Genomic DNA, 27267 nt, shown 5'->3' on the forward strand with positions numbered 1-27267 from the left:
ATATAGGAGGTGGAATGCACCTGTCTCAAGCGCAGTGGAGAATGATTTCAACGTTGTGCAAGGTTCTGATGCCCTTTGAACTTGCCACACGTGAAGTCAGTTCAGACACTGCCAGCCTGAGTCAGGTCATTCCCCTCATCAGGCTTTTGCAGAAGAAGCTGGAGACATTGAAGGAGGAGCTAACACGGAGCGATTCCGCTAGGCATGTGGGACTTGTGGATGGAGCCCTTAATTCGCTTAACAAGGATTCACGGGTGGTCAATCTGTTGAAATCAGAGCACTACATTTTGGCCACCATGCTCGATCCTAGATTTAAAGCCTACCTTGGATCTCTCTTTCCGGCAGACACAAGTCTGCTGGGGTTGAAAGACCTGCTGGTGAGAAAATTGTCAAGTCAAGCGGAACGCGACCTGTCAACATCTCCTCCTTCACATTCTCCCGCAACTGGGGGTGCGAGGAAAAGGCTCAGAATTCCGAGCCCACCCGCTGGCGGTGATGCAGGGCAGTCTGGAGCGACTGCTGATGCTGACATCTGGTCCGGACTGAAGGACCTGACAACGATTACGGACATGTCGTCTACTGTCACTGCATATGATTCTCTCAACATTGAAAGAATGGTGGAGGATTATATGAGTGACCGCATCCAAGTAGGCACGTCACACAGTCCGTACTTATACTGGCAGGAAAAAGAGGCAATTTGGAGGCCCTTGCACAAACTGGCTTTATTCTACCTAAGTTGCCCTCCCACAAGTGTGTACTCCGAAAGAGTGTTTAGTGCCGCCGCTCACCTTGTCAGCAATCGGCGTACGAGGTTACATCCAGAAAATGTGGAGAAGATGATGTTCATTAAAATGAATTATAATCAATTCCTCCGCGGAGACATTGACCAGCAGCAATTGCCTCCACAAAGTACACAGGGAGCTGAGATGGTGGATTCCAGTGGGGACGAATTGATAATCTGTGAGGAGGGGGATGTACACGGTGATATATCGGAGGATGATGATGAGGTGGACATCTTGCCTCTGTAGAGCCAGTTTGTGCAAGGAGAGATTAATTGCTTCTTTTTTGGGGGGGGTCCAAACCAACCCGTCATATCAGTCACAGTCGTGTGGCAGACCCTGTCACTGAAATGATGGGTTGGTTAAAGTGTGCATGTCCTGTTTTGTTTATACAACATAAGGGTGGGTCGCTTAGCTTACTCACACAGCTACCTCATTGCGCCTCTTTTTTTCTTTGCGTCATGTGCTGTTTGGGGAGGGTTTTTTGGAAGGGACATCCTGCGTGACACTGCAGTGCCACTCCTAGATGGGCCCGGTGTTTGTGTCGGCCACTAGGGTCGCTTATCTTACTCACACAGCTACCTCATTGCGCCTCTTTTTTTCTTTGCGTCATGTGCTGTTTGGGGAGGGTTTTTTGGAAGGGACATCCTGCGTGACACTGCAGTGCCACTCCTAGATGGGCCCGGTGTTTGTGTCGGCCACTAGGGTCGCTTATCTTACTCACACAGCGACCTCGGTGCAAATTTTAGGACTAAAAATAATATTGTGAGGTGTGAGGTATTCAGAATAGACTGAAAATGAGTGGAAATTATGGTTTTTGAGGTTAATAATACTTTGGGATCAAAATGACCCCCAAATTCTATGATTTAAGCTGTTTTTTAGGGGTTTTTGAAAAAAACACCCGAATCCAAAACACACCCGAATCCGACAAAAAAAATTCGGTGAGGTTTTGCCAAAACGCGGTCGAACCCAAAACACGGCCGCGGAACCGAACCCAAAACCAAAACACAAAACCCGAAAAATTTCCGGCGCTCATCTCTAGTAAAAACATGCATTTTTTAAGATATTAAAAATAAACTGGTAATATATTCTCATAAATAACAAAATTCTATAGGCACAGGTCACTAAATATTCAATTAATATCTAGGTTTAAGTCCACCTTTTGAAAAAGCTGTGAATGCCCACATAAACCATCAACCAATTGGCAATTCCAGCCTCTATATTTTGTGCAGAGCTCTTAAGGGTGCCTGAATTAACTATCCGGACTTTCCAGCTAGAACCACAGTTCACTAAAAAGGGATCCACTTCTGGGCGTTGTGCATCATTGTTACAAGATTACCTACAGTATACAGATGTGGTAATTATTTACTGGGGGTTTTGTTTGATCGTTACATCACTTGCTTTAATCGTTTCTTTGGGGACTGACTCTCCTCCATTGCAAACAGTTACTGTGTAGAAACTGCCACTGTTAGTGCCTGATTAGAGTCTTAAGGGGGCATTCAATTCACTCAGCCCCGGAAAAAAAAAAATATGAATCCCCCTCCCCCCCAGTTTTTATTTTCAATTAAACCTAATTTTTTGCACCCTGAAAAATATAAAAAAAATTTTTTTAGGCGAAAACACTTGGCTTTCAGTACTAGTTGTGTAGACCCCAAGGAATCAGTTAGCCTCTGTAAATTACTGCAGCTGATTGAACATCCCCCGTACTCTGTATAACCTCTCCTTACTTCCCATACATAGTGCACTGTATAATAAAGGGAAATTTGCCCATTCCCACTACTTTTCAAATCCTCAACCAGCCCTATGGCTGGACATCTAAGACAACTGAAATCACTGAGAAAAGCTGTAGTACTCAGCAATCAATTGATCCAATCGGGACACATTGGATGGAAGGGGAGGGGTTGCTTCTCTCCCGTTTCACAGAAGTGATTCAAATATGAAGGCGCTGCATGCAATGCATAACTGCTGCTGTATTGTAGGAGGAGCATTACCCCTTAGAATGGGAGTAGTGGAATGCTGGGAATACTAGTGGTTTTACAGCACTATGTGCAAAACAGATAAAGGCCGGTGTCCAATTAGCTGCGTCAATATATCTCAGAAAATGGATTCGACCAAGGCTATCCAATTAGCCTCAATACATGGCAGTTATCAGAGATTATGCGATTATGCTGTGATAAGCACTAAGCAGCAACCAGAGCTGTGATAACATGGAAACGGGAACTTATTCCAGATGCCATGTGAATCGACAGTTCTTTTTCAGCCTATAATTGGATAGCACGATAAAGGAAAAAGGATCGCACCTAAAAGGATACCTGCCAAAGTCTGGTGTGACTAGGAAAAAAAAGCTTCCCCCATGATCACAACCTTGTCTTAGCTCTGTTGCCTCCTGATAAGTTTTTCTGCAGGTGCGTTGTTACAGCAATACAATCTTCATGTTCCACTTTTGCAATTTACAGAATTTATAGCGTACTGCGGTGGTCATTCCGAGTTGTTCGCTCGTTGACGATTTTCGCTATGCTGCGATTTGTTGCTAAATGCGCATGCACATGGTATACAGAGCGCATGCGCTAAGTTATTTTACACAAAACTTAGTAGATTTGCTGGTGTTCGTGCGGCGCTTTTCAGTCGCACTGCTGATCGGTGAATGATTGACAGGAAAGGGGCGTTTCTGGGTGGTAACTGAGCGTTTTCCGGGAGTGTGCTAAAAAACGCAGGCGTGTCTGGGAAAAACGCGGGAGTGTCTGGAGAAACGGGGGAGTGGCTGGCCGAACGCAGGGCGTGTTTGTGACGTCAAACCAGGAACTAAACGGACTGAGCTGATCGCAATCTGTGAGTAGGTCTGGAGCTACTCAGAAACTGCAAGAAAATATTTAGTTGCAGTACTGTTAATCTTTCGTTCGCTATTCTGCTAAGCTAAGATACGCTCCCACAGGGCGGCGGCCTAGCGTGTGCAATTCTGCTAAAAGCAGCTAGCGAGCGAACGACTCGGAATGAGGGCCCGTATATCTAGAGCTGGGACAAATGTTTACCTCACTCTGCTGTGCAGTATGTCTGGGGCATCACTGGGAACACTTCAGACCAAACTCCAACACCCAAGTGCAGAGAGAAGGCACCTGTAAACGATCATAATTTGTCGTCTCAAATATGGACAAATATCCCCGTTTTTTTTTGTGTGTGCTACAATCCCTTATTCTCTATTCGTGCATATATATACACAGGTCATATCCATGACAGCAGAAATTTTATATATATATATATATATATATATATATATATATATATATATACACACACACACACACACACACACACACAAATGCACACTGTTTTTCTGCAGGAGACAGTAAGTGACAGTTGGTGGTAAATGGAACGAGAGGAAGCGAGTAAGAGCGGCTGAAGGAAGAAACTAATGCAGTGACACGGCCGTGCCCTCCATTGTTGAAAATGAGCAGGGAATCATCATTGTTCATCAAAAGACTCCTAATGCAGTTAAAGCATTCAGCTATAATTTCTACATGCATTTATAATTACTGTCAGACTGCACACCTCGCTGAGCAGATTAAAGCTATAAATTATTTAGCTGGAGTTTAAGATGAGGAATTTGATTTGTCTGGCAGCCGTTATTTGTTAGAAAGCCTGACACCTCACATAAAAATGACTCAACTTGATAAAGAACAAAAGCTATTTTAGCAATGCAGCGATTTTAAATCAGTCGTTTAGCCACGCCTTGTGAGGGACCAAATTGATTTGCTAAATGATACAGTAGGTAGACTTTGTAGAGGGAGCATCTGTTCCATGGCCCTTTATTGTACGGTGGGTGGAGCAATAAGGATAGAGAATTATGCCTTCTGCAGAGTGTACATAGGATGAGAATAAACCATATATGCAAATATTATCTTCTGACAAATGATCAGCATAAGAAGATCATTTAGTGTTACTATTAGTTATAATCAGGAGAAAAGATCCAGCAGTGGTAGGGCTTCTCCCTGTTTAAGGAGACATTTGGGGCAGATGTATTAAGCCTGAAGAAGTCATAAAGCAGTGATAAGTGCAAGGTGATAACGCACCAGCCAATCAGTTCTTAACTGTCAATATACACATTGGAGCTGATTGGCTGGCGTGTTATCTCCTTGCACTTATCACTGCTTTATCACTTCTCCAGGATTAATACATCTGCCCCCTGCTCGGCTACAGTACTTCCGGCAATATCTTCCCTATGGAATACATGATGGTGTAAATAAGAAGGATCATGGTGGTATAGGTGCCACAGCAATTCTGTTATCACTATCGCCAACTCAGCGGGGAAAGGACAAATTCCTTATTAGAATAAAGAATTTATTAAAAAAAAAACAAATGATAAAAAAAAACAACAACATATTTCACCATTCATTTATTTTCCATGATGGTGGAGTTGGGAGTCCCAGGTAGAGGCTCCCAGTACCAGTTTGAATTGCTGGAGAGATGAGCACCATCGGCTGCCCTGGCAAACTTTTATTGCTAAGTTGTGGTAATAGAAAATGTTTATTATTGCTGCATATTGATGAATATACCCCTCAGCTTGAGAAAGAATGATCTATATAATCATCTATAGAGCAAAACGGACAAGTTCTCACCATCTAGGCAGAACAGAACCGTTCTTCGATCAGCTGTATTGCATTATGACAAATTAAGTAGCCAGTAAACAGGCCAGATTAACAAGAGGGTGGACTGAGCTACTGTTCCAGGCCACCACATAAAAATAGGCCCATCATCATGACAGTATGATGACCAGCTCCCTACTGTAGGTGGCCACACAGTCGGCCATAGATCATAAGTATTAAAACTGTATTTCTAGTTTTCTCACAAAATGATACAATTTTTAGGTATTTAGGGAGACAGAGGACTGATAGTGTAGGAGCTGTACACAGAGCCATTGAAAGGTTTCTGGGCGCCCTAGGCAAATCTCACCAACCGCCACTGCTCCTTCCAATTCATAATGTGCCCGGCATCAGGATCTCCAATTTATAACATGCCACACAAAAGTGTCCCAAATTCAGAATATACTGTATTGAAAATACACAAATCCATATGCCACACAGCAGAGCCCCAACATTATAATGTGCCTCATTACATTGCCTCCAATTCATAACATGCCACACAACTGTATCCCAAATTCATAAGTATGCTACTTATCAATGCCCCCAATACATATGCCACATGTGAGCTCCGAAATCTTTATATACCACAGAGCTGCCCCCTTATACATTACACCACACATCAGTCCCCCAAATTATTTATATGCTACACAGTTGTGCCACCAATACATTATGCCATACATCAGTGCCACAATCCATATTTATGCAACACATCTGTGCCCCAATCAGCTAACCCTGTCAGCTCTCATTAACACACACACACACACACACACACACACACACACACACACACACACACACACACACACACACACACACACACACACACACACACACTTTTTTCCTCACCATACACCAGGCACCAGCAGGACCCTATGCTGGTATAGTGGCCTTGTGTGATTGTATTAAAATAATTACACTACACAGCCCAAAGCTTTATGAGCTGAATCACCACAACTAGCGTCAGACATTTTTTTTATAATATTCTTCTCAGCCCAGCCCCAGCCAGCCTGGCAGCCTGCTCCTCATCTGCTGCAAAGGAAGAGGAGGAATTACGAGAAGGAGAAAGCAGGCCAGGGGGGTATGTCCACACTTGTAAACAGTGCATGTCAGCTCTGGCAGCCCAGGCGTATACAGTGGAGACCTTGCACCGGCAGTGCCAGTGAGGTCATGGGTGAGGTGACAGTGGCATCTGCAGCTGGATATCCACGGACACCGCTAGTACAAACAAAAAAAAGCAGTTTCTTTGAGACATGCTTCACTTTTTAGTTAATGGACTCAGCAGTGCTCTCCAGTGACGGTGCCCCTATGCCGCTGCCTACTGGTGGCACATTTCCGGGGTGCACAACCTATGTGGCTCCATCTGCATATCACTGGTTACATCTCCTCCCCATCTCAATATAGACCCTCAAACATTTTTAGCCCTAGGCACATGTACTGTAGCTCTTAATCCAGTCCTGCCAGAATATAATGGAGATAATACATAAATCTTCCACTGCACAGTGCAATACAAGTTTCCCTTGACTAGTATGGAGTGCAAAGCAAGTCATTTTATTTTACAGAGCACTGCAGCAACAAGATTTTCTTTTGCAGTACAAGATTACCGTTATGAAATAAGTGGAGTATAGGCAGAGGTGTTCCTAGGGGGGCTGTGGGAAAATTCCGACATCATGCAGCATTCAGCACCTGTCACTGAGGAGGAGCCAGAAGTTTGAATAGTGTCTCCAGGAATGCTGGGCACGCCCCCTGGAGTAATAAAAACGGGGTCTTCAGCAGGGCTACGCCCCCAAATTGAGATTGACGAGGTTTCCACAAGACCACACCCCCTTCCTGGACTTGTATGCCTTTGGCACGTGTGGTGGAGCTCTTTACTGTACTGGGCGTCGCCACACCCATTGCCGCCACTGTGTAGAGGCCATCCTTTTAGGAGGTGGACCTCTCCATGTGATGCATTGTCAGGGCATTTTCACACCGCAAAAGAACTTCAAGTTAAACCTGCTCAGAGTTGGTGATTTTTAGGTCTTGTGCTATAATTCTAGTGGGAGCCATTGCTCCTCCATTTTGTACTCCAGCTTAGAAGTGTAATCCTAGGTGCTTCCTGAGCAAAAGCTTTAGACATGCACAAAAACCAATCACACTGTCCCCTCACTGATGGTTCTTATAAGTCTGAGCCCAGCAGTGTTATAAAGAGGTTGTATTGAAGGGCAGGAGGTTGAACAGTTTACCTCTTCCGATTTTCTGTGTACATCTACAGTAAATGTTGTGGTGGCATCTATCCAGGAGAGTAGACATGATTTGTGCTGGTGCAAACAAAGGCATTTTTCAGGGCACTTCATAAATTACCTTCACTTACACAAAATCTATTTTGGTTCCATTGAGTTTAAAAATAATTTTTTTGTATGTAATTTTACAGCACAATCTCCCATTTTACATGCATCACCTGAAAAAGTGTGTTTATATACTCAAAGGATAGTTCAATTATTAAATATTACCTACTCTAAAGTCAATGTTTGCATTGGAAATGTGTTGGTTTTATGGTCATGATCCCAGAAATACCATTTGATAAAATACAGTATAGTACAATTAAAATATATTACAATTAAAATACCATTTATTGAATCTTAGTAACAGTCATCTTTTCAAAATGCAGTCTTGGTAGGAGAAGGGCAGCCTACAGCTGCTCCACATGCCTGGTGCATTGAGTGTAGTGTGATCTACCATCATACATTGCAAGAACAACTACAGTCCTAAGTAGAATTCCCCTCCCCTGTACCACCACCTGGGTGCCTACAGACAGGCTAGAGCAGCTAGGGCAGGCCTGGCCAACGTATGGCTCTCCAGCTGTTGCAAGACTACAAGTCCCACCATGCCCTGCCACAGTTTTGCCATTAGGAAATGCTAAAATTGTTGCAGGGCATGCTGGGATGCATAGTTTCACAAAAGGTTGGCCAGGCCTGAGCTAGAGTTTGATCATACCATTTAACATTTACCCAGTCAAAACAGACATATTGAGGACAAATCCCAGACTATTTAGACCATGGGCCTTCAACCTGCGGCCCTCCAGCTGCTGTGGAACTACACATCCCAGCATGCCCTGCCTCAGTTTTAGCATACCTTAATAGCAAAACTGTGGCAGGGCATGCTGGGATGTGTAGTTTTACAGCAGCTGGAGGGCCACATGATGAAGACCCATGATTTATACCTTGTTCCACAGCATGGAAACAATTCCTAATCTAGCCAGGCACGCTTACTTTCTGATTAAGGGCCTAATTCAGACCTGATCGTAGCAGCAAATTTGTTAGCAGATGGGCAAAACCATGGGCCTAATTCAGACCTGGTCGCATGCAGGCTATTTTTAGCACTGCTGCGACCAGGTAATCGCCGCCTACAGGGGAGGGGGGATTCGCTGTGCAGGGCTGCAAACGCTTGTGCAGAGAGCTGCACAAACAAATGTTTGTGCAATCTCTGCACAGCTCGGGGCTTACTCACCCGCTGCGATGAACCAGGACGGAGCTGACGTCAGGATCACTCCCTGGAAACGGCCGGGCATGCCTGCGTTCGCATGGACACTCCCTGAAAACAGGCAGTTGACGCCCCCGAATGGCCTCTTCCTGTCAATCTTCTACCGATCGCCGGTGCGATCACTTTCTTCGTCAGAGCATTGCGACCCATGCGTAGGCGCACTTCAGACCTGATCGCACCGCTGCAAAAAACGTCAGCGTGCGATCAGGTCTGAATGACCCCCCAAGTGCACTGCAGGTGGGGGCATATATAACGTGCAGAGAGAGAGAGAGAGAGATTGGCGTGGGTTATTTTGTTTTTGTGCAGGGTAAATACTGGCTGCTTGATTTTTACACTGCAATTTAGATTTCAGTTTGAACACACCCCACCCAAATCTAACTCTCTCTGCACATGTTATATCTGTCCCCCCCCCCCCCCCTGCAGTGCACATGGTTTTGCCCATCTGCTAACAAATTTGCAGCAACGAACAAGTCTGAATTATGCCCTAAGTCCCACCCACTGCCATGCAATTCCACCCGCTTTCAATGTCCACAAGTCCTGACTGTACAACATTCCGGATAGTTGGAAGGTAGAGAAGGGAACACAAAATCATATTTTAAAGTTGTAACTGTCGTATCACACAGATCCAGTGCTATATAAACAAACATCTGATCAACTAAACAATATTCCTCAACAGAAGGTCAGGCAATGCTGCTTCCTCTAAAGGAAAACTCACTGGTACAGGTTGAGTATCCCTTATCCAAAATTCAAAATGTACTATGCTGTATTGACAAAATATACACATTTGGGGCGTAATGGGATGCCGTGAGGCTCTTGCACAGGTGCCTCGGGTTGGTGGTCAAGGACCAAATCAAATTTTATGGTCAAAGTGATAGGCAAAACCAGTGCTAGTGGCTGCCAATCATAGAACATGTGGACAAACAGAAGCACAACTGCATACCTCCCAACTTTTAAGTTGTCTAAATAGGGACACCACGCGTGCTCCCGAAAATGGGGCGTGGCCTAATGGAAAGGGGGCATGGCTTCATGGGAGGACCCACGATCGCGAGCCACGCCCCGTTATCGTCACTGAGGGGGCATGCCCAGCGCTCCTAAGCAGGGCAGCGAGAGTCAGAGACTCCCAACTGCCCACCGCGGGACACTGCGGCCCGCGGGTGGGACAGTCCTCAAAAAACGGGACTGTCCCGCGAAAATCGGGACAGTTGGGAGGTATGCAACTGTACACCACCACATAACTGACCCTAAGGATCACAGCAGAGGCGGAACTACCGCCAGTGCAACCAGTGCGTTGCACTGGGGCCCGCCTCTGTCCAGGGGCCCAAAGCATGTAATGAGTCAAACTGACTCATTACATGCTGCTGTGCGCTGCGGGCAACCGCTGCCCGCAGCGCACAGCCGCCCGGAGAGAGGAGCAGCGGTACGGGGGAGAAGGAGGAGGAGGGAGCCGCAGCAGCGCTTTACTACTGGTGGAGGCGCTGCTGCCCCTCTGCTTCACTATAGGCTGTTTTCCGAGAACAGCCTATAGTGAAGCAGAGGGGCAGCAGCAGCAGCGCCTCCACCAATGACACAGCGCTGCTGCGGCTCCCTCCTCCACCTCCCTCCTCCTCCTTCTCTCCAGCCCGGGAATCGTCTGACGCTGCACCGAGGAGCCTGAGCCAGCGGAGACGCCGGAGAGGGTAAGTATAATTCTTTCTTTCTGTCTCTTTCTTTCTGTCTCTTTCTTTCTTTGGACTGCCTGCCGCTATGTGTAAAAATGGGGGACTGCCTGCCGCAATGTGTAAAAACAGGGGACTGCCTGCCGCAATGTGTAAAAAGGGGGAATCTGCCTGCCGCAATGTGTAAAAAGGGGGGACTGCCTGCCGCTATGTGTAAAAATGGGGAATCTGCCTGCCGCTATGTGTAAAAAGGGGGAATCTGCCTGCCGTAATGTGTAAAAAGGGGGACTGCCTGCCGCAATGTGTAAAAAGGGGGAATCTGCCTGCCGCAATGTGTAAAAATGGGGAATCTGCCTGCCGCAATGTGTAAAAACGGGGGACTGCCTGCCGCAATGTGTAAAAAGGGGGAATCTGCCTGCCGCAATGTGTAAAAAGGGGGGATTGCCTGCCGCTATGTGTAAAAATGGGGAATCTGCCTGCCGCTATGTGTAAAAAGGGGGAATCTGCCTGCCGTAATGTGTAAAAATGGGGACGCAGTCTGCCGTAATGTGTAACAAGGGCACGCTATCTGCCGTAATGTGTAAAAAGGGGACGCTGTCTGCCATTATGTGTAAAAAGTGCACGCTGTCTGCCGCAATGTGTAAAAAGGGGGACGCTGTCTGCCGTTATGTGTAACAAGTGTACGCTGTCTGCCGCTATGTTTAACAAGGGCACGCTGTCTGCCGTTATGTGTAAAAAGTGTACGCTGTCTGCCGCTATGTGTAACAAGGGCACGTTGTCTGCCGTTATGTGTAAAAAGGGGACGCTGTCTGCCGTTATGTTTAAAAAGGGGACGCTGTCTGCCGTTATGTGTAAAAAGTGCACGCTGTCTGCCGTAAAGTGTAAAAAGGGGGACGCTGTCTGCCGTAATGTGTAAAAAGGGGGACGCTGTCGGCCGTAATGTGTAAAAAGGGGACGCTGTCTGCCGTAATGTGTAAAAAGAGGAATCTGTCCGCTGTAAGGTGTAAAAGGGTCTCTACTTGGTGTAGTGGTGCTACTGTGCGGCGTAATTTGAAGAATGGAGACTACTGTGCACCGTTTTATGAATTGGTATTATTTTGTGGCCACACCCCTTCCCCACGAAGCCACGCCACTATGTATTTTTGCGCGTGCCTACGGCGCGCACTGCCCCTGTTTTGCATGCAGGGGTGGGGCTCCGATGCAGTTTCTTGCACACAGTGCTAAAATGTCTAGTTACGGCACTGTTGCTAGGTATTCATTTCTCTGGCCCTGAACAGGTCCCCATCACCAGATCCTCTCCAGGGGTGAGGGGGTGGACTTGGATGGGATGTGTGTGTGTGTGTGTGTGTGTGGGGGGGGGCAAAGCATTTTGTCGCACCTGGGCCCACCGCTCGCTAGTTCCGCCACTGGATCACAGGTAGGCACAATTTACTTAATTTAATATTTTCAACATTTATCTATAAAAAAAGATGTATCCTAGTAGTGCTGTGAAACACATGCTGATACTGTAGGACACAGTGATTCCAAAAAGTTTGGGACCCACTGAGCTAACCCTAAAGTTCACAAATCAGGAATATCCAACCCCATGCTGTTTTACTGGTGTCAGACATCCAGGTTTGGCCTATGGAGAAACCCCATTTCCATACCTTCCACCTTCCATGATAAAAGATATTGGTATAAAAATTGGCCAATCACTTCATGAGCAGTGCTGTGCCCCCAGGTTGCTTCTGCCCTTTTGGTAGTTGAAAAGTGACAATAGGGATTTATATAGTTATGGTCTCCCAGATTTTAGCAACGCCCTATAATGTTATGTGCCGCTAAAATGTGTTTTCATGTGATTTGGTAGTAGTCATCTTCAAAATAAAGTGTGGGCAATTGCTCCAGAAGGATGGGGTGGGCATTTTAAGCCATATTAAGGTTCAAGAACTACCTTTAATTCTTAGTCGCCTATTTATCAAAAAATATTTGTGGCTATTTCTTAGCCGCAAATATTAAGTATCCCCCAAATGTATGTAGGAAGGACCGCAGCAGGTATCGCCGGAGATGCTATGCTGCCAGATTCATCCATTTCTGAAATGCAAAGCTTTCTGGAGATTGACCCCTGCAGCTACCGCCATCTGAAGCGAATGGGCTACTCACTGCATTTATAGTTCAAGGGTTATCCAGGAATCATCCACAGAAATGGCTGCTGCAAATGTGAGGTCAGTGAGACAGCGCATGAGCAGCAGCCCCGGCAGCTCACTGAGCACATTGCAGGGCTTTGTCCCTCCGGGTGCTTCTTAATACATCCCGACGATGTAATCGCATATTGCAATGTGATCCTTGACAATAATATCACGCATCATTGTATATGCAATTAATGATAAATGGGCAGAAAATTACCTTGCTTGGGACAATTGAAACAGGAAATTGACCAACAGATAACCCACAAACCGCTGCACTTTACATGAGTCGTGATGGCTTTATGGGTTAATGCGCTGCAATACTTCACATGTGGTTACAGGTTTGAGACCCACTTGGGTTTAAAAAATGTCTAATATTTATTTTAATTAATATCTTTATAACTTTATACCCAAATGGCGTTATAAATCAATTGACTATCAAGTGGACTAATTCAACATTAATAGACAAAAGACCATGATAAAGAATTTCTATAACCTGGAAAAGAGCAATATTCCAATATTTTTGGTTAACAGTATTTCGTGTTTTAATATTTTGTCAGCAACTGATACCCAGCCCACTTGGTAAGCTGTTGGTAAGTCTTTGCATCCCCCAATAAATGTAGGCTGTGGTGAGGTATCTTGTGTGTCATTATCTTTTCCTGTACTGTAGTTGTGCAATTGTCACTGTATCGTGTTTATTGCATGGTTCTGTAGCCATTGTTAAGTAAGTGTATTGTGGGAATTGATAGACGCATGTGTTAGGGAGTACACTACACCCAGTCTGAGATTGCGCTGTTCATTGGTTCAACTAGAAGTAGTGTCCCATGTATCGGATGAGTAGCCAGGTTGTTGTGGGTGGCACACACTAGGGTCAAGAAAGTTGTTGTTTGTGTTCAATTGCAGGTACTGATAGCAGGACCAGTAGTCTGACAAGGGGACAAGACCACACCAGGGGGTATATTTACTAAGCTCCCGATTTTGACCGATTTGCTGTTTTTTCTTCAAAGTGTCATCTCGGGAATTTACTAAACTAAAATCTCGGCAGTGATGAGGGCATTCGTATTTTTTTGGAAGTCGAAGAAAAAAAATACGAATGAATACACCATCGGTCAAATACGCCTGTTATTTCATACAACTCGGTAATTTACTAAAAATTCTATTTCACAAACACTGCCGGCAATAGCCAAACACTGCCGTGAAAAAATACAATTCGTAAAAAAAGCAGTTTTAAAATAGACCTGCTTTTTTTTTACCGTGTTCTGATAGTCATGCACGGATCCATGAGATCCGTGCATGTTTATCAGTGGGAAGGGGTGGGAAACTGTTAAAAATAAAAAATAAAAATGCGTGGGGTCCCCCCCTCCTAAGTGAAACCAGCCTCGGGCTCTTTGAGCCGGTCCTGGTTGTAAAAATATGGGCGGGGGGAATTACTGGGGTTCCCCCATATTTAAACAACCAGCACCGGGCTCTGCGTCCGGTCCTGGTGCAAAAAATACGGGGGACAAAAAACGTAGGGGTCCCCCGTATTTTTTGAACCAGCACCGGGCTCCACTAGTCAGAGAGATAATGCCACAGCCGGGGGACACTTTTATATCGGTCCCTGCGGCCCTGGCATTAAATCACTAACTAGTCACCCCTGGCCGGGGTACCCTGGAGGAGTGGGGACCCCTTAAATCAAGGGGTCCCCCCACTCCAGCCACCCAAGGGCCAGGGGTGTAACCCGAGGCTGTCCCCCCATCCAAGGGCTGCGGATACTACAAGTACTACAAGTCCCAGCAAGCCTCCCCCACAAGTACCAGCATGCGGTGGAAAAACGGGCCCGCTGGTACCTGTAGTACTACTACAAAAAAAATACCCAAATAAAAACAGAACTCACACACCTTGAAAGTAAAACTTTATTACATACCTGCACACCTACATTCACACATACTTACCTATGTTTACACAAGGGTCGGTCCACTTCTCCAAGTAGAATCCATGGGGTACCTGTGAATAAAACTATACTCACAAAAATCCAGTGTAGATCGGTCCTCTTCTGAGCTTGTAATCCACGTACTTGGCAAAAAAAACAAAAAAAAACGAAAAACCCGAACCACGCACTGAAAGGGGTCCCATGTTTACACATGGGACCCCTTTCCCCGACTGCCGAGACCCCCCATGACTCCTGTCACAGAGGGTCCCTTCAGCCAATCAGGGAGCGCCACGTCGTGGCACTCTCCTGATTGGCTGTGCGCTCCTGAGCTGTCAGTCAGGCTGCGCACGGCAGAGATACAATGTAGCGCATAAGCACTCCATTGTATCCAATGGTGGGAACTTTGCGGTCAGCGGTTGACCGCAAGTAACCTCACTGCTGACCGCAAAGTTCCCACCATTGGATACAATGGAGCGCCTATGCGCTACATTGTATCTCTGCCGTGCGCAGCCTGACTGACAGCTCAGGAGCGCACAGCCAATCAGGAGAGTGCCACGACGTGGCGCTCCCTGATTGGCTGAAGGGACCCTCTGTGACAGGAGGTTCGGGTTTTTCGTTTTTTGTTTTTTTTTGCCAAGTACGTGGATTACAAGCTCAGAAGAGGACCGATCTACACTGGATTTTTGTGAGTATAATTTTATTCACAGGTACCCCATGGATTCTACTTGGAGAAGTGGACCGACCCTCGTGTGAACATAGGTAAGTATGTGTGAATGTAGGTGTGCACGTATGTAATAAAGTTTTACTTTCAAGGTGTATGAGTTCTGTTTTTATTTGGGTATTTTTTTTGTAGTAGTACTACTACAGGTACCAGCGGGCCCGTTTTTCCACCGCATGCTGGTACTTGTGGTTCTCCAAGTACCAGCTTGCGGGGGAGGCTTGCTGGGACTTATAGTACTGCTACAAAAAACAATATTCTTATTTTTACACAAGGCTATCAGCCCCCCATCCGCAGCCCTTGGATGGGGGGGACAGCCTCGGGCTTCACCCCTGGCCCTTGGGTGGCTGGAGGGGGGGACCCCTTGATTTAAGGGGTCCCCACTCCTCCAGGGTACCCCGGCCAGGGGTGACTAGTTAGTGATTTAATGCCAGGGCCGCAGGGACCGATATAAAAGTGTCCTCCGGCTGTGGCATTATCTCTCTGACTAGTGGAGCCCGGTGCTGGTTCAAAAAATACGGGGGACCCCTACGTTTTTTGTCCCCCGTATTTTTTGCACCAGGACCAGGCGCAGAGCTCGGTGCTGGTTGATCAAATATGGGGGAACCCCTGTCAATTTTTTCCCCATATTTTTTCAACCAGGACTGGCTCAAATAGCCCGAGGCTGGTTTCACTTAGGAGGGGGGACCCCACGCATTTTTTTTCTAGATTTTTAACACTTTAATTTCTCTAACGTCCTAGAGGATGCTGGGACTCCGTAAGGACCATGGGGATAGACGGGCTCCGCAGGAGACATGGGCACTTTAAGAAAGACTTTAGATCTGGGTGTGCACTGGCTCCTCCCTCTATGCCCCTCCTCCAGACCTCAGTTTGATACTGTGCCCAGTGGAGACTGGGTGCATTTCAGGGAGCTCTCCTGAATTTCCTGTAAAGAAAGTATTTTAGTTAGTTTAGGTTTTTTATGTTCAGGGAGCCTGCTGGCAACAGACTCCCTGCATCGAGGGACTGAGGAGAGAGAAACAGGCCCACTTCTCTGAGTTTCAGGGCTCTGTTTCTTAGGCTACTGGACACCATTAGCTCCAGAGGGATCGGTATGCAGGTCTCACCCTCGCCGTCCGTCCCAGAGCCGCGCCGCCGTCCTCCTCGCAGAGTCGGAAGATAGAAGCCGGGTGAGTATGAGAGGAAAAGACTTCAGAGGCGGCAGAAGACAGCTTGATCTTCATAGAGGTAACGTACAGCAGTGAAGCTGTGCGCCATTGCTCCCATTCACCTCACACACATCGGTCACTGTAAGGGTGCAGGGCGCAGGGGGGGGCGCCCTGGGCAGCAATATAAACCTCTCCTGTGGCAAATGTACATATATACATGTACAGCTGGGCACTGTACATGTATATAAAGAGCCCCCGCCATGTTTTTAAGAATTTTGAGCGGGACAGAAGCCCGCCGCCGAGGGGGCGGGGCTTCTCCCTCAGCACTCACCAGCGCCATTTTTCTCCACAGCACCGCTGAGAGGAAGCTCCCCGGACTCTCCCCTGCTTGATACCATGGTGAAAGAGGGTTTTAAAGTAGAGGGGGGGGGGGGGGGGGCACATAATTGGCACATATACATACTTGAAAAGCGCTACTGGGTAAACATTCTGTGTTTTTTCCTGGGTCATATAGCGCTGGGGTGTGTGCTGGCATACTCTCTCTCTGTCTCTCCAAAGGGCCTGGTGGGGAACCTGTCTTCAGGAAAGAGCTTCCCTGTGTGTGTGTGGTGTGTCGGTACGCGTGTGTCGACATGTCTGAGGTTGAAGGCTCACCTAAGGAGGAGGGGGAGTGTATGAATGTAAGGTCTCCGTCGGCAGCACCGACACCTGACTGGATGGATATGTGGAATGTTTTAAGTGCTAATGCTAATTTATTGCACAAAAGATTAGACAAAGCTGAAGCTAGGGTACAGTCAGGGAGTCAACCCATGTCTGTCCCAATGTCGCTGGGACCTTCGGGGTCTCAGAAGCGCCCACTATCCCAAATAGTAGACACAGATACCGACACGGATTCAGACTCCAGTGTCGACTACGATGATGCAAAATTACAGCCAAAAGTGGCTAAATGTATTCGATATATGATTATTGCAATAAAAGATGTTTTGCATATCACAGAGGAACCCCCTGTCCCTGACACGAGGGTACACATGTATAAGGGAAAGAAACCTGAGGTCATCTTTCCCTCCTCACATGAGCTGAACGAATTATGCGAAAAAGCGTGGGAACCTCCAGACAAAAAACTGCAGATTCCCAAAAGGATTCTTATAGCGTATCCTTTCCCGCCAAAGTACAGAATACGGTGGGAATCCTCCCCTAGGGTAGACAAGGCTTTGACACGCTTATCAAAAAAGATAGCGCTCCCATCCCAAGATACGGCTACCCTCAAGGATCCTGCTGACCGCAAGCAGGAGGTTACCTTGAAGTCCATTTACACACATTCTGGTACGTTACTCAGACCGGCAATTGCGTCGGCCTGGGTTTGTAGTGCTGTAGCAGCATGGACAGATTTCTTATCAGCGGATATTGAGACCCTTGATAAGGATACCATTTTAATGACCCTAGGGCATATAAAAGATGCTGTCTTATATATGAGGGATGCTCAAAGAGACATTAGTTTACTGGGTTCCAGAATAAACGCTATGTCTATTTCTGCTAGGCGAGTCTTATGGACCCGACAGTGGACAGGTGATGCCGACTCAAAGAGGCATATGGAGTTTTTGCCTTACAAGGGTGAGGAATTGTTTGGAGAGGGCCTCTCGGACCTCGTCTCCACAGCTACGGCAGGTAAATCAAATTTTTTTGCCTTATATTCCCTCACAATCTAAGAAAGCGCCTCATTATCAAATGCAGTCCTTTCGTTCAAATAAAAGCAACAGAGTACGTGGATCGTCCTTTCTTGCCAGAGGTAAGGGCAGAGGGAAAAAACTGCACAACACAGCTAGTTCCCAGGAACAGAAGTCCTCCCTGGCCTCTGCAAAATCCACGGCATGACGCTGGGGCTCCCCTGAGGGAGTCCGCTCCAGTGGGGGTACGTCTTCGACTTTTCAGCCACATCTGGGTTCACTCACAGAGGTGGATCCCTGGGCAATAGAAATTGTTTCCCAGGGATACAAGCTGGAATTCGAAGAGGTGCCTCCTCGCCGGTTTTTCAAATCGGCGCTACAGACTTCTTCCCTGGAAAGGGAGATAGTGTTACATGCGATTCACAAATTGTGTCTTCAACAAGTGGTGGTCGAGGTTCCCCTGCTTCAAAGAGGGAAGGGGTACTACTCAACTCTGTTTGTGGTCCCGAAACCGGACGGTTCGGTCAGACCCATTTTGAATTTAAAATCCCTGAACCTTTACTTAAAACGGTTCAAATTCAAAATGGAATCGCTCAGAGCGGTCATCGCCAGCCTGGAAGGGGGGGATTTTATGGTATCTCTGGACATAAAGGATGCATACCTGCATGTTCCCATATATCCTCCTCATCAGGCGTACCTGAGATTTGCGGTACAGGATTGTCATTACCAATTTCAGACGTTGCCGTTTGGGCTTTCCACGGCCCCGAGAATTTTCACCAAGGTAATGGCGGAAATGATGGTGCTCCTACGCAAGCAGGGTGTCACAATTATCCCGTACATGGACGATCTCCTCATAAAAGCGAGATCACGGGAGAAGTTGCTGAACAGCGTATCACTTTCACTGAAGGTGTTACAGCGACACGGCTGGATTCTCAATATTCCAAAGTCGCAGCTAAATCCTACGACTCGTCTGCCCTTCTTGGGCATGATTCTGGACACAGACCAGAAAAGGGTTTTTCTTCTGATAGAAAAAGCGCAGGAACTCATGACTCTAGTCAAGAACCTGTTGAAGCCAAAACAAGTGTCAGTACATCATTGCACTCAAGTCCTGGGAAAAATGGTGGCAACGTACAAAGCCATTCCCTTCGGCAGGTTCCATGCAAGGACTTTCCAATGGGACCTATTGGACAAATGGTCCGTGTCACATCTGCAAATGCATCAGCGGATCACCCTGTCACCCAGGGCCAGGGTATCTCTCCTGTGGTGGCTGCAGAGTGCTCACCTTCTAGAGGGCCGCAGGTTCGGCATTCAGGATTGGATCCTGGTGACCACGGACGCGAGCCTCCGAGGTTGGGGAGCAGTCACACAGGGGAGAAATTTCCAAGGCCTTTGGTCAAGTCAAGAGACTTGTCTTCACATCAACATCCTGGAACTAAGGGCCATATACAACGCCCTACGTCAAGCGGAGACCTTACTTCGCGACCGACCAGTTCTGATCCAGTCAGACAACGTCACCGCAGTAGCTCATGTAAACAGCCAGGGCGGCACAAGGAGCAGAGTGGCGATGGCGGAAGCCACCAGAATTCTTCGCTGGGCTGCGTTTGACGGCATGGCGGTTGAACGCCGGATCCTAGCGGAAAAAGGTATTCCAGATGAGGTCATTCCTACGCTAATAAAGGCTAGGAAGGACGTGACATCTAAACATTATCACCGAATATGGCGAAAATATGTTTCTTGGTGTGAGGCCAGGAATGCTCCTACGGAAGAATTCCATCTAGGCCGTTTTCTTCACTTCCTACAAACTGGAGTGAATTTGGGCGTTCAGATTTCGGCCTTATCCATTTTCTTTCAAAAGGAATTGGCCTCTCTACCTGAAGTACAGACTTTTGTGAAGGGAGTACTGCATATTCAGCCTCCTTTTGTACCTCCGGTGGCGCCTTGGGACCTTAACGTGGTGTTAAGTTTCCTTAAGTCACATTGGTTTGAACCACTTAGAACAGTGGAGTTGAAATATCTCACTTGGAAGGTGGTCATGTTGTTAGCCTTGGCTTCGGCTAGGCGAGTTTCGGAATTAGCGGCTTTATCACATAAAAGCCCCTATCTGGTTTTCCATATGGATAGAGCGGAATTGCGGACCCGTCCTCAATTCCTACCTAAGGTGGTCTCATCCTTTCATATGAACCAACCTATTTTCGTGCCTGTGGCTACACGTGACTTGGAGGATTCTGAGTCCCCTGATGTGGTCAGAGCTTTGAAAATTTACGTGGCCAGAACGGCTAGGATCAGAAAAACAGAAGCACGGTTTGTCCTGTATGCAGCCAATAAGGTCGGCGGCCCTGCTTCAAAGCAGACTACTGCTCGCTGGATCTGTAACACGATTCAGCAGGTGCATTCTACCGCAGGATTGCCATTACCAAAATCGGTTAAGGCCCATTCCACTGGGAAGGTGGGCTCGTCTTGGGCGGCTGCCCGAGGGGTCTCGGCAAAACAGCTGTGCCGAGCTGCTAGTTGGTCGGGGTCAAACACCTTTGCAAAGTTCTATAAGTTTGATACCCTGGCTGAGGAGGACCTCCTGTTTGCTCAATCGGTGCTGCAGAGTCAACCGCACTCTCCCGCCTGTTTGGGAGCTTTGGTATAATCCCCATGGTCCTTACAGAGTCCCAGCATCCTCTAGGACGTTAGAGAAAATAAGATTTGAAACCTACCGGTAAATCTTTTTCTCGTAGTCCGTAGAGGATGCTGGGCGCCCGTCCCAAGTGCGGACTTCTTCTGCAAGACTTGTATATAGTTTAGCTTATATAAGGGTTATGTTATAGTTTTCATCGGTCTTGGACTGATACTATGTTGTTTTCATACTGTTAACTGGTTAGTATATCACAAGTTATACGGTGTGATTGGTGTGGCTGGTATGAATCTTGCCCTTGGATTAACAAAAAATCCTTTCCTCGTACTGTCCGTCTCCTCTGGGCACAGTTTCTCTAACTGAGGTCTGGAGGAGGGGCATAGAGGGAGGAGCCAGTGCACACCCAGATCCAAAGTCTTTCTTAAAGTGCCCATGTCTCCTGCGGAGCCCGTCTATCCCCATGGTCCTTACGGAGTCCCAGCATCCTCTACGGACTACGAGAAAAAGATTTACCGGTAGGTTTAAAATCTTATTTTTTTTGGAAAGGTGCACAGAAGCCCTGCACGGATCTCACAGATCCGGCCGAGATTCATTGTGTTAATGTCGGCAGCGTTTTACTATTCACTCCCGTAAAACACTGGCTGAAATTACGAATGACATCGACATCGGAAAAAACGAAAATGCTGAATACGACAGCTTAGTAAATGTGGCGTAAAAAATGCAAAAAGTTGCAAATTCACACATTCGATGTCATTCGTGTTTAATCTCCCTCCAAATCGACACATATACGAATTTTAGTAATATACCCCCAGGTGAGCATATTCTGTGTCTTGAAAGATGCACAGTGAGGCAGAAGTGGGTTTTGTTTTTAACGTGTGGTAGAAGAAAACACTTTAGGAAAGTAGAATATTGGGTTGGGGGAGGCGGGTTGGGGAGGTTGGCTTGCCAGTCCCTTACTTTGCCTGGGGTGTTTAAGCCTCTAGATACTCCCCGGGCAGAATACCTCTTAAACTACCATTACATTACATTAAATACATTAGTTAATTAATTGTAATTCTTAAAAATAAATGAATTTATTTATTTTTTTATACTTCTATAATCCTAAACTATTAATTACATAATAGTAAACATATTTTGATATGAAACACTAAAGAGTTCCAACTATAACAGACTATCCTGCCCTGGTGGCCTAGAAGCATGATGTCATAGTAATCAAGCCTCAAGGGTCCCAGAACTACCCCCAGCTACTGGCAGGCATGGCGAAGTATTGTCTGTGTCTGGGAAGCTGGCATTGTGGGTTGCCACCCCCCAACCACCTCGCCCAGAATGTGGCACGGGAGTGCAGTAAGCACAAGCATACCTGCCTGGAAGTGCAGCAACCACTAGCATGCATCCCACATTCACTGGTAAGCACTAGCATGCTTCTGACAGGGTGGCCCCTGAGTCAAATCATAGGGGGGATCTCGAACAAGGCTCCTCGCTTATATAAAAAAAAGGTCTTTGGAGGGCGGAGCTTATTCATCGCCAGGCCTAGTGAAAGGAGAGGATGGCGCGACCATCCTGTACAGGAAGGAACCGCTGAAACAGTTTCAGATCGTGAACACCTCTAATGCAGACTCCTGAGTGAGTACACTAAGACTGATATTGACACGAACCATGGGCAAACACCCAGCCCCAGTATCCAGTTTGTCACACACTGTGCAGTACAAAGGCCATGGACAGTATAGCGCCATACTTTACAAGTCAGACCTTGTTGGAAAGTAGCATAAGCAAACACCTCATATTTAAAGCACTGTTGGGAAATAAGAGTTATTTACGTAAGTGAAAGTAAGTTACTTCATGCGGAGACCGAGATTGAGTTTACTTGCCAAAGAAACCCTTATTACCAAGTAAGCTACATTTGTTCAGAGACACTACCATCACTTGGTTAGCGCTACATCTTCTTTTGAAATAAGACTGAGATACATTGACTTTATTACAACCCATGATTACTTATATAACTGTGTGCCATTTCCCCCTTTGCAATGCTGTGGCAGGATTCTGAAAGAGCTCCAACGTTATTTGCTGGTGAATATTATACCTTGGTTAGGGAAATCTAGAAATTTAGTAACGGTTATTGAAAAAGTGTGTTTTTCATTACTCTTCTTATTACCACTTTATAGATTGTGATTATAATATGCCAATATCAGTGATTCAGTTGATTGTCTTTTGCATTTTGGAATGGTCCATTGTGATATGAACTGTTGCCAATTGTCTTCTTTTATCTTCTTTTTATGCCCAATTCTTCTTGTGATTTAATATTTTGTGCCAATTAACCAATCATCATCCTCAATCCAGAGTCCATTGCAGCTCAATAAAAAGACATCCTGTTGAAATTGCTGACTCACTCCTGTTTCATATCAATCTATCCTACCTCTCTGAGTAAGGTATTACAGAACAAGGTACGGGGAGAAACATTTCAGGGAAAAGGTCTATCACATAGCCACCCAACACCTATGATACCTCTCTCAACCACTTTGACATACTCGTTACATTATTACAGATATGTCTATTTCATTGATCAAAGTAATATGCCACCTAATGTGGCCTCAAAAGTGAATCAGATTGGCTAACACTGCTTTAGGATCTAGAGAAAAACATTACTTAGGAGGGTGGTGCTTCTTTTTGTTTCATTACTATGGTTCAGTACAAAAGGCCAATACTGTATGTACAGTTCTGCAGTAGGTAACAAAATTGTTGTGCAAATAGGTGCAGTCATATCAAGGCTATTCTATTGCGCTCACAGCAATCAACTGACAGGCAATTCTCATAATTTCATCTATCCTAAAGGGTCCTACACACGGTGCGATATTTCTTCCGATGTGGACTATATAGTCCATATCAGAAGCAGTGTTGGATTTGTCACTAGGCACGTGAGGCATGTGCCTATGGGCAGTACCTACTGGGGGCGGTAAGGCAGACCCCCTTGCACTGGAACAGCAGCACTGCGGGCCTAGATTTCCAAGCCCCGCCATTGAAAATAGGCCCACAGGCCGCGACAGTGAAGAGGCCCACTAACCGCCGGCATTACAATGAGTCACACTGACACATTGTATGCCACGCCAGACAGTGCACCAGCCCCCTAGTCTGTAAGTCCCGGCCAGAGCAGTAGGAGAAGCCACTCTCCCCTCTACTATCAGCTCATCCCCCCCAGACTTTAGTGTTTGTAACCCCTCCCTACTTGCGACTACCCGGGGAAATTAGGTTACCAATAATTAAATCTAAGGCGTGCCTCCACCCAAGCGGTTTTGGGGTTGAGCTTGCTTGGGAAAGCCCGTAGTACGTGGTTATACTAACTCTTTATACAGTAACAGTTATAAAATCTATACAGTTATATTACATTTTCCTATAGTTGTCGTTATTGTCTTTCAGACCTGTTCCAGCGAGCTTCTTCGGACTTCGGATAGCCAGGTAAGGTTAGTAAATAATAATAACACACCACCACCTTTCTAGATATCAACTAGTAATTGTATTATTTCCTTCACATATACATATCTATCTTACCATTTTCATAATATTATACCCCCTGTATATACACTCTTTTATGCATGCACTACAAAAAAATATAGTGAAAACCGGTTATAAATGTGAAAATACTCGGGACACGAAGAGTACCTTTAGTATTGTAGTGTACGCAGTGTTAGCACTAGCTTTTGGTCCCTTCAATATACTCCAGTATTGGGTTGGTGCACACGTTGGGGCCCTTGAAGATAGGCAAAATCTCATGTGTACTGAATTTACACTTATATATCCTTAGTCTGGTAGGTAGTTATAGGGAGATGTCTGGTTCTCCTCTCACTTGTAAATCTCACTCGTCTCCTCGATGATCGTGGCAGCTCCCTGTATACCCCTGAAGTTGGGATGCTAATTATCGCACTGGGGAATTATTTTGTCTGTAACCACTATCTGCTACACGCTAACTAATGCAGTGCTGAATGATACAGTTGCATAGGGTCGTCTTTGCAGGTCTCTTGCACTATGGAACTGACCAATATACGTATATAGTTCTCTAGGACCCCTAGCAGGGTGTATGATTCGATACGTTATCACACTGAGCTTGATCTCTTAGATTAACAACCAGCACAGCTGCTCCTCAGGGGAAATGAATTATACCAGGGGGTAATATTCCCTTATAGGTCCTGAGATGTCAGTGGTAGCTTTTGCACTGGCGGTGATTATGCTGAAATGTCTATGAATCTGTGCTGTGAACCTGTGCAGTGACTCTGTGCTGCTGAAGGGCGCTCTCCCCAAAAGCTATCATCATATCTCCCTATTGCTGTGCAGCTATGCTCACTACCAAGGACTCTGCGGATGGGTGTGTATCAATATTCAGTCCTCCCCCTACTGGGCAGCTCCCCAGCGGGTACTCACACCTCTTGGCAGGGGACTGGAGACCTCCGGCAGACAGCTCCTCCCCCTGTGCCTTGATCGTTTCCGCGGTGGAGCCTGAAGCATGTAAGTATATTATGCTTCTTCCGTTCACTTGCTCCGGGTCCCTCTGTCCGCCTCTGTACTCAGCCGCCCCGTGACCAAGATCTGAGGAATGGCAGCCTGCCCAAATTATGGGTAACGTAGTCACTTTCCCTTCCGTATCTATTAATGTGGTGGGAGGGCTGACTGGAATAATGACGTGTCGCTATCCTCCTGCGGAGCATCAACTCCTATTGCTGCGTACATATACTCTGTAGTGTAGTAAGTACCCGTAGTACTGTATCTATCCACTTACAGTTACTTTAATGCATTGCTCCGGGAGCTGACTGGCCGCTCCCCCGACTCCTCCTCCAGTTCGTTGGCGGCTGCTCTCCCTCCTCCAATGCAGCCCTAGGAGCCCTCTCACCTCTGGTGTGCTGGGTGCCGGGTAACCGCTTCCCTTGTTACTCCGGGGTCACGGCTGGGCGCACTACTCTTCAGTCAGACTCCGGACCCGTCTGCCTTCCAGGTACTGGACGTTAACCTTCAGGTAACCGTGCGGCTCTCGGGAAATCTCCGTAGTCCCGGCCGCATCCGCTGCTGAGAAGTCACTCCGGCCGCTTCTCCTCGTCCTCTCAGTCCTGCTGCGCCACCAACCGCCTCTCTCCCTCGCGCTGTGTTGCGCTCCCGTCACCTCCGGGCAGCACGTTCCCCTCTGTCCTACCAAGTCACAGCTAACCGCTGGATTATGGTCACAATAGTCAGCAATGCAGAAGGGACAGGGACAGGAACCCCAATCACCCACACTTAGCATACACAGGAACTATCCATTACTATTAGTATACACTATATTATACCAGAATACATTCACATTTTTATACATTAGCATATTATACACAGGGTTACATGTTGCTGAAGAGGGGCACTGCATGGGCACCGCAATGTAATGTCCGCACTGCTTCCGCATCCATGCCCATTGGCCGCACCCCACGCCACATTGGCCCGGCACCCCCCAACCTGCCCACCTCCCGTACCGCACACCACACTGGGCAGCAACTTCCCCAGCCACCTCCCGCCACCTGCTCCCCACACCACGCTGGCCCACCCCTGGCAGTCTCCCGCATCACCGCCGCTACACACTTCCATCCTGCTTCACGCTGGGCAGAAGTAAAGTCAGAGGCGCAGCCAGAGCTGGATTAAGGCTTTGGGGGGCCAGGGGCACTTAATACTGAGGGGGCCCTAAAGATTAACATTTTTGGATCGGGACTTAGGGGGCCATTTAGATCTGATCACTGCTGTGCGTTTTCGCACAGTGGGCGATCAGATCCGAACTGCGCATGCATATGTACCGCAATGCGCAGTCGCGTCGGACAACTACGCAGACGGGCTTAAGCGTTTTCAGGGGGGATGTCTGACGTCAGCTCCGGCCCCGATCAGCAGGATTCACTGGAAGAGTAAGTCCTGGGCTGCGCAGAGACTGCACAAACTGCTTTTCTCTGACGTCCTAGTGGATGCTGGGAACTCTGTAAGGACCATGGGGAATAGACGGGCTCCGCAGGAGACTGGGCACTCTTAAAAGAAAGATTAGGTACTATATCTGGTGTGCACTGGCTCCTCCCTCTATGCCCCTCCTCCAGACCTCAGTTAGAATCTGTGCCCGGCCAGAGCTGGATGCACTTAGTGGGCTCTCCTGAGCTCACTAGAAAAGAAAGTATTTGTTAGGTTTTTTATTTTCAGTGAGATCTGCTGGTAACAGACTCACTGCTACGAGGGACTGAGGGGAGAGAAGCAAACCTACCTGCTTGCAGCTAGCTTGTGCTTCTAAGGCTACTGGACACCATTAGCTCCAGAGGGATCGAACACAGGGCCCGACCTCGATCGTCCGTTTCCGGAGCCGCGCCGCCGTCCCCCTTGCAGAGCCAGAAGACGGAAGATAAAGATGAAAAACGGCGGCTGAAGACTCCTGTCTTCATTAAGGTAGCGCACAGCACTGCAGCTGTG

The sequence above is a fragment of the Pseudophryne corroboree genome, chromosome 3 (assembly GCF_028390025.1).
Source record: "Pseudophryne corroboree isolate aPseCor3 chromosome 3, aPseCor3.hap2, whole genome shotgun sequence".
Classification (NCBI taxonomy): domain Eukaryota; kingdom Metazoa; phylum Chordata; class Amphibia; order Anura; family Myobatrachidae; genus Pseudophryne; species Pseudophryne corroboree.